This window comes from Aegilops tauschii, chromosome 6, assembly GCF_002575655.3.
Source record: "Aegilops tauschii subsp. strangulata cultivar AL8/78 chromosome 6, Aet v6.0, whole genome shotgun sequence".
In the NCBI taxonomy this organism is placed as follows: domain Eukaryota; kingdom Viridiplantae; phylum Streptophyta; class Magnoliopsida; order Poales; family Poaceae; genus Aegilops; species Aegilops tauschii.
In genome coordinates, this window is record NC_053040.3 from 420,818,329 (window position 1) to 420,828,299 (window position 9,971).

Genomic DNA, 9,971 nt, shown 5'->3' on the forward strand with positions numbered 1-9,971 from the left:
ACCCGCACCACTAGTATCGCGCTACAACTAATAGTTAATAGTAGCGTGGGTTAAACCCGCGCTACTACTAACTTTGTTAATAGTAGCGTGTTCCACCCACGCTACTGCTATTACATACACGTGCTACTACTAATAAAATAATAGTAGCATGGGTAAACAACCAACTCTACTAGTATCCTATATACTAGTAGCGCTCAGTTTCCTCCCCACGCTACTACTAACAATTTAGGAATAAAAAATAAAAAATAGATGTAGTATTCATGAATAGTAATACGTCCAATGCAAAACAAACGAATGTCACTGAACCATCTCAATATTCCATTTAACATGTCACAAAACCATCTCAAGATTCCATTTAACATCAGACACACACAACCATCATCGTAAGGTGGGTACCTTCCCTAGTGGTCTACCACCAACCTAAACAGACCACTTCTCTAGATGTATCTACCTAGGCTCGGAGTTCAGACGTTGGTGGACTCGAATCCTCCCTCCCCCGGACGGTGGCGTCAAGGTCCTCCACCTCAGCGACCTCCGGTGTCGAAATCACCTGGACGATCATCTGTGCGACGTGGGAACAAGGCTTCACGGCGAAGTCCGTCTCCGAGTGGTTGAAGAGCACAGCGCCACCGGGCCGTGCTAGTCAGCGTCGATCACCTCTGCGCCCACGTCGGGAAAGTGAAAACTTGTTAGTACACAAATTGCATCAGTTCAACCAAATAGTACTAGCAAACATGCACGAATAGGGAAAAGAAATTTTCTCGTTCACCTAGTTAGGTATCAACTATTTAAATAAAAAAATCAGCAACTTCTTTAAATAAAAGAGGCGCTTGGTAACCGCACTTGAAAAGCTTGATAGCATATGAGATTAAGATATATAAATTTGTGTGGTCACGTCCTTGCATGTTGGAAACAATCATTGGTTAAGATTACACTCTTTTGTAGAGGAAAGAACTTTGGGACAATCAACAGCCTTTCACTTGATCTCCGCTAGCTACTTTGGATTCAATAAGAAAAGGAACATTTATTGGAACTGAAAAGAACAAGCAGGCAAGCATGCTGTCAATCTTTTGGCTAGAATTTCACAAAATGCACCTGTCAAGTGTACTCTAACAATCGACGTGTCCCATCTCCTCATGATTAAGGACTTTAGCTGAGCCGACAACATGGAGCAAGATGTCGTCCTTTCCGAGCATGAACCCTTGGCCGTCATCAATGAACCTGCAACATCCATCATGCCCAACCGTTAGAAAACCAGCAGCATTACACACCATTACACATCATTCCAAATCGAAGATTTATAGTAAACCAGGAGCATTAGAGCATATCCATACATCTACACTTATTGCCTAGTCACTTATTCCCAGCTAGTGCAAACACAGTTGAAAGCAAACAAAAATGCATAAAAACACCAAACAGTGGCATTCTATCCCTCCAAATGATTTACTCCCTCTCCATCCTTGCAATCATCTTCTTCTCCCTTATGTGCTTCTCCCATTTATGAATCCAAGATTTCTGTAAAGAGCAAAGAACAAATAAAATTAAATTTCATCAGACATATATTTCCTTGCATGTTGTGCTGTACAGTAGCTACAGGAATAAATATACGAAAAGAAAAAAAGTGAGTGATTTCTATTAACAAGAGATCGCCTATGTAATAGCTACAAACAAATGAACCTGCTACACCAACTCATATCATGTCTTACATTGATATTCTCCACGTGTTACACATATACACCATCAACTATTTGTCATAAAGTATTTGTCAATGACTAATTGGATTCTTTAAACTTCTAGGGGAAAGAAAGATGCCATGGCCTTGCTCGCTGCTAACCTGAATGGATGAAAAGGACATGCTTTGGAGTCTGGAGTACTTTGGAATGAATTTGAGAGTGTCACTTATAGCACTGGATGCCACTATTTATTTTCAGTAATGTAACTGCAGTAATGGATAATCTCACTAACCTCTGTAACTTTCCTTGACTGCCGATTATAAGGGTTGTCGTCAGTTTTAGACATTTCCATCTGAGATGGGCTTAAGCCATAGAGGAATTGAGGAATGTTCTTGTAATTATCCATTACTACAAGAAGGTTAAAAATAAAGCTTGAAGCCACTATGACCGGACCCTGAAACATGTGAATGGAATTACAAATCATACTAATAAGTATTTCGTCTAGGCAAATTAATGAAGTATAGGATCCTGATTTCTCAACGAATTTAAGCATGTGAGATTCAGATCACGAACATTTTGTTTCTCGATGAATTTAAGCATGTGTTAGACACAAGCACAATTTTTGCCAATCAGTAATGTGAAAATAAAAACGAGCAGAGCATTTACCTGAGAATCTGAGGACGCAGTCCCCTGTATTCTCTTCCTCTCCTCCTTAGAAATCAACGATTCCACCAGAACATAGACCTGCAACCAGTGGCCGAGCGTGACAAGCAACTAAGAAGGGGTCATTTTTCAAAATGAATGCAAAAAAGGATGTGCAACTCACAACATGTTGTGCTGATAGTTGTTCTTGTTCAACACTTTCTTTGCCTCTCTTTCATTTGTAAAAGGACTGCATGTTCTTCTATTTCAAAAAAAATGTTACTTCTCTAAATCAGGACATGGTTGACTGCTCAGTACTGTGACTGACCGCTTGACAGATTTAACACCTTAATCAAGTTACTTTAATTTGTAGAAACAGGTTAACCCCATGGCGATGGAAATTTACATGGCACGCAAACACATGGTTGACTGACTTAACATCTGATAATCTGAATCAAGTTCACAAGGCAATCAAAATCTGCACATCATCAGAGAAGTCAGAACACTCGTCGGAATAGCAGGATAGCAGCCGAGAACGGGAATTAGGATTTGGGGAAAAGACCTAGAACTAAATCACCATTGACATTCAGAACCGAGCGCCAGAACAACTACCAAACGGAATCGAAACAGAGGGAAGACGTGGCGGTTCTCAGTGGACAACAACCATACCTACGGCATCTCGATGAGGCGCATCAGCTCCACCACGACCCGTCCCCGCCGCTCCCGCACCTTCTCTAGCTCCTCTGCCAGCGACACCTCCTTCTCCCTCACCACCGCCGCGCCCTGCTCACCGCGTCAGCCCTGGCAGCATACGACCTCACCGACGGCGGCGACGCGGCAGCCGCCGGTGCCTTCGCCTTCGATTTGGCAAGGGCGGTGCCACCCAAGGACAGGGAGGCCGCCGCGTAGCCGTCCCTCGGCTGCAGCGTAATCCGCCGCACGCCCCCGGACCTGGCCTCAGACGCCATCGGGCTGGAGGAGGAGCCCCGCTCGCGTCTCTCGCGGCGTGAATGGCTGGTGCGGCGGTGGTGGTGGTGGTGGTGGTGTGGCGGGTGCGGCGATCCTAGGGGTCGGGGGATAAGAGCATCTCCACTAGGCCCCCAACAGCCCGCCCAGGAGGCCTTTTTTCTCCCAGTCATGCCCCAAAAGCTGAAAAAGCGCCGGATTTCGTCAAAGTCGGCCAGCAGTCCCGGCCCAAACCCATAAAGCTGGGGTGCAGCTGAGGGCGCCGGCGCTCTATTTCACATGCATCGGCCCACTTGCCAGCCCCTCTCTCTCCTCTCCTCTCCTTTCTCTCTTTTCTTTCTCCTCTCTCCTCGCATGCATCGGCCCACCACCTACCACACACAGCCGGAGCGGGGAGGGGCTCGTGCGGCCGTGGCGGAGCACGGCCGGGGCGGGGCTCGCGCTCGCGCGGCCGTGGCCGAGCACGGCCGGGGCGGAGCATGGCCAGAGGAGGGGGAGCGGGACGACGGCTTCCTGAAGGTGCTGCGGGCGCTGCGCGACGCCGCGCGGACTGTCGAGGCCGGGCACTCCTCGCGCTCGAGGCCGCCGCGGGCGCTCCTCGCGGCCTGGCACTCCTCGCGCTCGAGGCCGGCGCGCTCCTCGTGCTCGAGGCCGCCGCCCACGACCTGCTTGCCGGCTACCCCGAGCTGCACCCGCTCTGCCGCCTGCTCGCCACGGCCAGGGCCCTCTCCTGGTGCGCCTCCGAGGAGGCGGCCGGAGGCGGGGTGGTTGGGGGACTGCGGGCCCGGTGCCGGCGGTGCAAGGCGAGGCGGGGGATCGCGCGCGCAGCCGGGGCCGTCGCGGCGGAGATTCAGACGTGGGCGAACCACGAGCTCGCCGCGCGCCTCGTGGCCGCGCTGAGGGAGCAGGACGACGCCCGGGCGCGCGTGCTGCTGGCGGAGCTGGAGGCGCGGCTGCTGGCCGCGGGGGCGGGGGCGCCGTGCGTGCGCCGCGATGCAGCCGTGCGGCATGGCCCATGAACAGCACGCAGTCTGCGCGGCACGGGGAGGACGTCGGCGGTGCCCACAACATGTTTGTTGTAATGACAAAGCAAAAAAGAAAAAATAAAATACAACCTGGGGCACAGCGGCTGAATTTTTTTTTGCACCCAAACGCAAAGTCAGCGTCGGGGCCTCCCCAGGAGGCCGAAAAAACGCCTCCTGGGAGGCACAACGGCTGGAGATGCTCTAAGGGAGGCAGGGAGGGGAGAGAGCCTAGAAAGAGGGGGGACGAGGGATTGAGAGGGTACGGTCGCAGTGGTAGCGTGGCCTAGCAAACCGGCGCTTCTACTAAATCTGGTTCATCAGCGTATTTTGTTAACAGATAGTAGTAACGCGGGTAGTACCTCACGCGCTACAATTATTTATTAGTGGTAGCGCATGTGATATAACCCACGCTACTACTATGGTCTGTCTGAAGTGCACGGCTAGAATTATTTACTAGTAGCGTGTTTTTTAGGCCGCGCGCTACCACTAATATTTACTAGTAGCGTTGGTTAATATAGCGCGCTATTAGTAAGTAGCAGTAGTGCAGGTCAAAAAATGCGCTACTAGTAAGCTCCTGTGTATAAGGTTTTCCCTAGTAGTGCATAGATATATGTTTGTTTGATGCTTTTATTATGTACTAGCACTTGGCAATAGAAGACTTGGTAGTTTAATCTTGTCCACCTTACTAATGAACTGATCCACCGTCATATACTAGTACTGAAAGTGCGTTATATCGACTAGAGGGGGGGTGAATAGGCGATTTTTATGAATTCTTCACTGAGGAATTTGCGGGTGAGGAAATTCCTTAGCGAAGAACTACTTGCAGTGGAATAAGTACTCAGATGTAAATGTAACAAAACACAAGCATGGTCATCATGATGAAATGAAGACAAACACAGAGTACAGAAAGCGTAAACACGGGATAGCACATAATGAAGACAAATAGACTGAAGAAATTGAACTGAGGAAATTGAGAAAGTCTTTAGTCAAAGTCTTCAAACAGATATGAACAAGCACACAACACAGTAATGAGGAAATGAAAGAGTTGAGGAAATAGAACCAGTAAGCTTGGTGAAGATAATGATTTGGTAGACCAGTTCCAACTGCTGTCTCAGTTGTACATCTGGTTGGAGCGGCTAGGTGTTTAAACCTGAGGACACACGGTCCCGGACACACAGTCCTCACTGTATTCTCCTTGAGCTAAAGTCTCACAGACCTCGCCCAATCACTCGTGGTAAGTCTTCAGGTGACTTCCAAACCTTCACAAACTCGGTCACTCGGCGATCCACAATTTCCTCTTGGATGCTCTAGACCATGACGCCTAACCGTCTGGAAGAAGCACAGTCTTCAAAGGTAACAAGCGTCGGATCTACGCAAGATCAATCTCTTCAGTGATGCTCAATCACTTTGGGTTTGTAGGTGTTTGGGTTTGGGTTTTCCTCACTTGATGATTTTCGCTCAAAGTCCTCGGAGGATGGGATGCTCTCAAATGACAAGTGTCAGTTCCTCTCGGAGCAGCCAACCAGCTAGTGGTTGTGGGGCGGCTATTTATAGCCTAGGGAGCAGCCCGACATGATAAGACATAAATGCCCTTCAATGATATGACCGTTAGGTGGGTAGATATTTTGGAACAGCTGGCGCATAGCACAGCAACGGTCGGAAATTTGAGTATCAAATTCCTCAGGGCTATCATGTTCCTCGCTGTGTAGGCAATCCTCACTGGCGAATTCCTAACTCCTCAGTCAGAACAAATTCCTTAGAGACCAGAAGAACTTCGTCTCTGTCACTGAAGAGTATGACTGAACTGTATGAGATTTCCAATGGCTTCACTCGAAGGGATTGGTAGGTGTAGGATTTTGAGTTGAGCATCACTTGGAAATTTTTCCTTAGTATTTCCTCGACCCCCCTTAACAGTACGGTGTTTCCTATAACTCAAGAAAGAGAAAATGAAACTACGAAAACAAAAGTCTTCAAGCTTCATGTTCCTCAAATGGATACCTAGCCTTTAAGGTCACACCAATTTTTTCACTTTCAAAGTCTTCAGAAATCCGAAGTCTTCAGTCGAAGAACTTCATTTTTAGGGGTCGACTTTCTCTGTAAATATCAAACTCCTCATAGACTTATAGACCTGTGTATACTTGTAAACACATTAGTCCCTTAACCTATAAGTCTTCAATACACCAAAATCACTAAGGGGCACTAGATGCACTTACAAGTACATGCTAAACCTGTTATGTGTCTGCTTGTTTCTTCTTTTAGAATGCTGACAGAATATTGGGGAAGAGTGCCTTATTAAGCAATGGTAAAGGAAGTAATGCAGATAAGGTTCAGGATAGTGACACATCCTTGTTGGTCTCCAACAAAGCTGATAAAACAGCTAAGGAAGACTATCTCGAAGACAGTGAGACAACCCCAAAGTCCTATCTTGGTTTAGTGTTCGAGTTACTGGCCACTACCGTTTGCACAAGCTATCCAAACTCAATGTTTGACTCAGTTCAGTTTCTTGAGTCTCAACTACAAGCTGAAAGACATCGATCAGCTGTGCTGCGACAAGAAGCGGAAGGACTACGGAAGTCCCTGGAGCATTCAGATGCATACTTTCTGGTGCGACAGCAAGCGTTGGAGGATTTTAGCGCCAAACAGGAAAAAGCTAATAAGCAAGCGTTGTTTCAGTTATGCTCTTGTTTTGCTGCCACGTTTATTTGCACTGGTGGCCAATTTTGACGGCCAGTGTATGTAATATGCTGCTTTGTTCCCTATATTTGCACTGGTGGCGAACTTTGATGCCCAGTGGATGTAATATGTGTAATAGCGGTAAGAGGCTAGCGTTAATTGCTTGCTTATTTATTTCCTTTTTGTCTTGTTTAGTTGTTTGCTTGTAGTCACTGCAGTTCTTTTTCTGTGTTTTTCTAGTGGCCACAATAACCTTTTTGTGGAAAGTAGGCCAAAATAATCATGGCAACACACAGACTATTGTAACCATGGGCCTCCTGTGGGCTGTATGATCCATGGGCCTTCTACGGGCCGTAGGATCCATTGGCCTTCTATATGGGCCGTAGGATCCATGGGCCTTCTACGGGCTGTATGATCCATGGGCCTTTTACGGGTCGTAGGATCCATGGGCCTTCTACGGGGCGTATCATCATTTCGCCAATCATGGGTCGTACTATTCATGGACAATAACGGGCCGTTAGTAGGCCGTATTTGATAACTCTATGAAAACAGCCCAACGGGTTTTTTTACATGAAAACGGCCCAACGTATTAACGGGCCACAAACGGGCCGACTGTAACCACAGGCTGAATTTGGCCCACAAGCAGAAAATGACAGTAAGGGGCCGTAAGTAAACGAATGCTGGAAATGAGCCCAAGAATAAATGGGCCTTGAGAAGGCCGAAAGATAACATGGGATGGAAACGGCTCAACGGAATAATGGGCCGTTAATGGCTATAAAGTGATACACTATTCATTACGCGCCAGTTTTACCACGGGCCGTTAAGGGGCCGAGGGTTACTAAGGGCCTCATACGGGCCGAAAGACGTCATGAGCCATACATGGGCCGGAAGTTAAAACGGGCTGGAATTATATTGGACGGCCCAGATGATGCTACTGGGCCTAATTCGGATAGGTCGTAAACGGGCCCTGGGTTAGCGGGCTGTAAATGGGCTATATGCGAACAGGCCGTTAACAGGCTTGCCGTGGGCCGGCCCGCCACCTTTTGACCAAGTGAAACGGGCCGGCCTTTTCACAGGAATGGGCCTCTGTTGGGCCGTGCCACATGTCGACGTATCATATGCGCTTTGGGTCCAATGAGTGGATGACATATGTCCCAATGGTGAGCCGACACATGTTTCCTCCAGCCAATGATGATTTTACACGTGGAAAATCCCCATTGGTCGGGCCTGCTAACGGGTTATTGGATCCAAAACTAGACCCGATAGCTTAACGGCATTCTGTTACGGTGGATGCCACGTGTCGGTCACACCAATTTTTCCACTTTCAAAGTCTTCAGAAAGTCTTCAGAAATCCAAAGTCTTCAGTCGAAGAACTTCATTTTTAGGGGTCAACTTTCTCTGTAAATATCAAACTCCTCATAGACTTATAGACCTATGTACACTCATAAACACATTAGTCCCTTAACCTATAAGTCTTCAATACACCAAAAGCACTAAGGGGCACTAGATGCACTTACAATCTCCCCCTTTTTGGTGATTGATGACAATATAGTTAAGCTTTCAATGGGGATAATCATATGAAGTCTAAATACTGATAATGAGAAATTTGATGGCAAGATATAGAAGAACTCCCCATGAAGATGTGCATAGTGAGGAATTTGCTTTTGAAGCAATGCACACTTGAAGAGTAGAATCATGGAGATCTCCCCCTATATCTTGTAGTTCATACACGCATTTGACATATAATATGAAGAATTTGAAATGCATGATGAAATATGGTGACTGAAGTAATTCAGCATGTGTGCATTAACATTAACGAGGAATAAGCATGCAGAAAAGAACACAGCAAAAGTATCAGGCCACCATAGAGTTTAAGTTTACAACTCGATCCAGCAAAGTCTTCAAAAGAACGAGAGTTGTAACTTAAGAAAAAACGCCCATATAAGATAGACCCGCTTGAAGACTAACTCAAATTTCTCCCCCTTTGTCATCGAATGACCAAAAGGATCGAAAATGAGGACTAACGCCCCTGAAGAATATCATGTTGAAGGAGGAGCGCCAGCGTTGTTGGGGTCGTTTGTTGTTGCAGGGCCTGCTGCAGTGTCGTCCAAGTCTTCATACTCATCGGTGTCGCGTGATGAGGAACAGGAGCTGGCCACCAAGGAAGGAACCTTGACCTTCTTGTATTTCTTCGGTGAAGGTGCAGACCAGTCAAAGTCCTCCTTGAGACCCATGTGCTTCAGATCTTCTTCACCATATAAATGTGACAGAAAAGCCCAGGTGTGACCGAAGACTTCATGGAGGTAGTAATGGTTTTTCTTCACTGCATTATGTGTAGCAGTCATGTTGTGAAGAATAGAACCAAACTGATGCTTAACCCATTTATGGTTTCGATCCACCTTCTGGTGAAGACTGAGCAGAAGCCCACGGTCAGTCATCACTCTTGGAGCTGTGGCTTGAGGATTTGGCTTGGATGCATTAGCAGCAGAATCATGAGTGGCAGAGTCATCATTGGAGGAATAAGATGCAGCTTTGCGAAACTGACCATCCAATGGACGAATGCTTTCATCAATAATAGTTGGTGTTGGAAATATGCCCTAGAGGCAATAATAAAATGGTTATTATTATATTTCCTTGTTCATGATAATTTTCTATTGTTCATGCTATAATTGTGTTATCCGGAAATCGTAATACATGTGTGAATACATAGACCACAACATGTCCCTAGTGAGCCTCTAGTTGACTAGCTCGTTGATCAACAGATAGTCATGGTTTCCTGACTATGGACATTGGATGTCATTGATAACGGGATCACATCATAGGAGAATGATGTGATGGACAAGACCCAATCCTAAGCATAGCACAAAGATCGTGTAGTTCGTTTGCTAGAGCTTTTCCAATGTCAAGTATCTTTTCCTTAGACCATGAGATCGTGTAACTCCCGGATGCCGTAGGAGTGCTTTGGGTGTACCAAACGTCACAACGTAACTGG

The 9,971-nt window shown here is 46.8% G+C and overlaps 1 long non-coding RNA gene across 3 annotated transcripts; it reads right to left on the reverse strand.

The window, feature by feature from the left end:
- Nucleotides 1–295: 295 nt before the first annotated feature.
- On the reverse strand, nucleotides 296–3,420 carry LOC109757442 (uncharacterized). Of its 3 annotated transcripts, XR_012188055.1 has the most exons (7): nucleotides 2,985–3,239; nucleotides 2,500–2,577; nucleotides 2,340–2,417; nucleotides 1,966–2,127; nucleotides 1,335–1,515; nucleotides 1,096–1,221; nucleotides 296–659 (listed from the first exon to the last, which is right to left on the reverse strand). It is a non-coding gene; the product is annotated as an uncharacterized lncRNA (long non-coding RNA). The 3 variants fall into 3 exon arrangements; XR_012188054.1 differs by lacking the exon at nucleotides 2,500–2,577 and having other exon boundaries at nucleotides 2,985–3,420; XR_012188053.1 differs by lacking the exon at nucleotides 2,985–3,239 and having other exon boundaries at nucleotides 2,500–2,788.
- Between the last annotated feature and the right edge of the window lie 6,551 nt (nucleotides 3,421–9,971).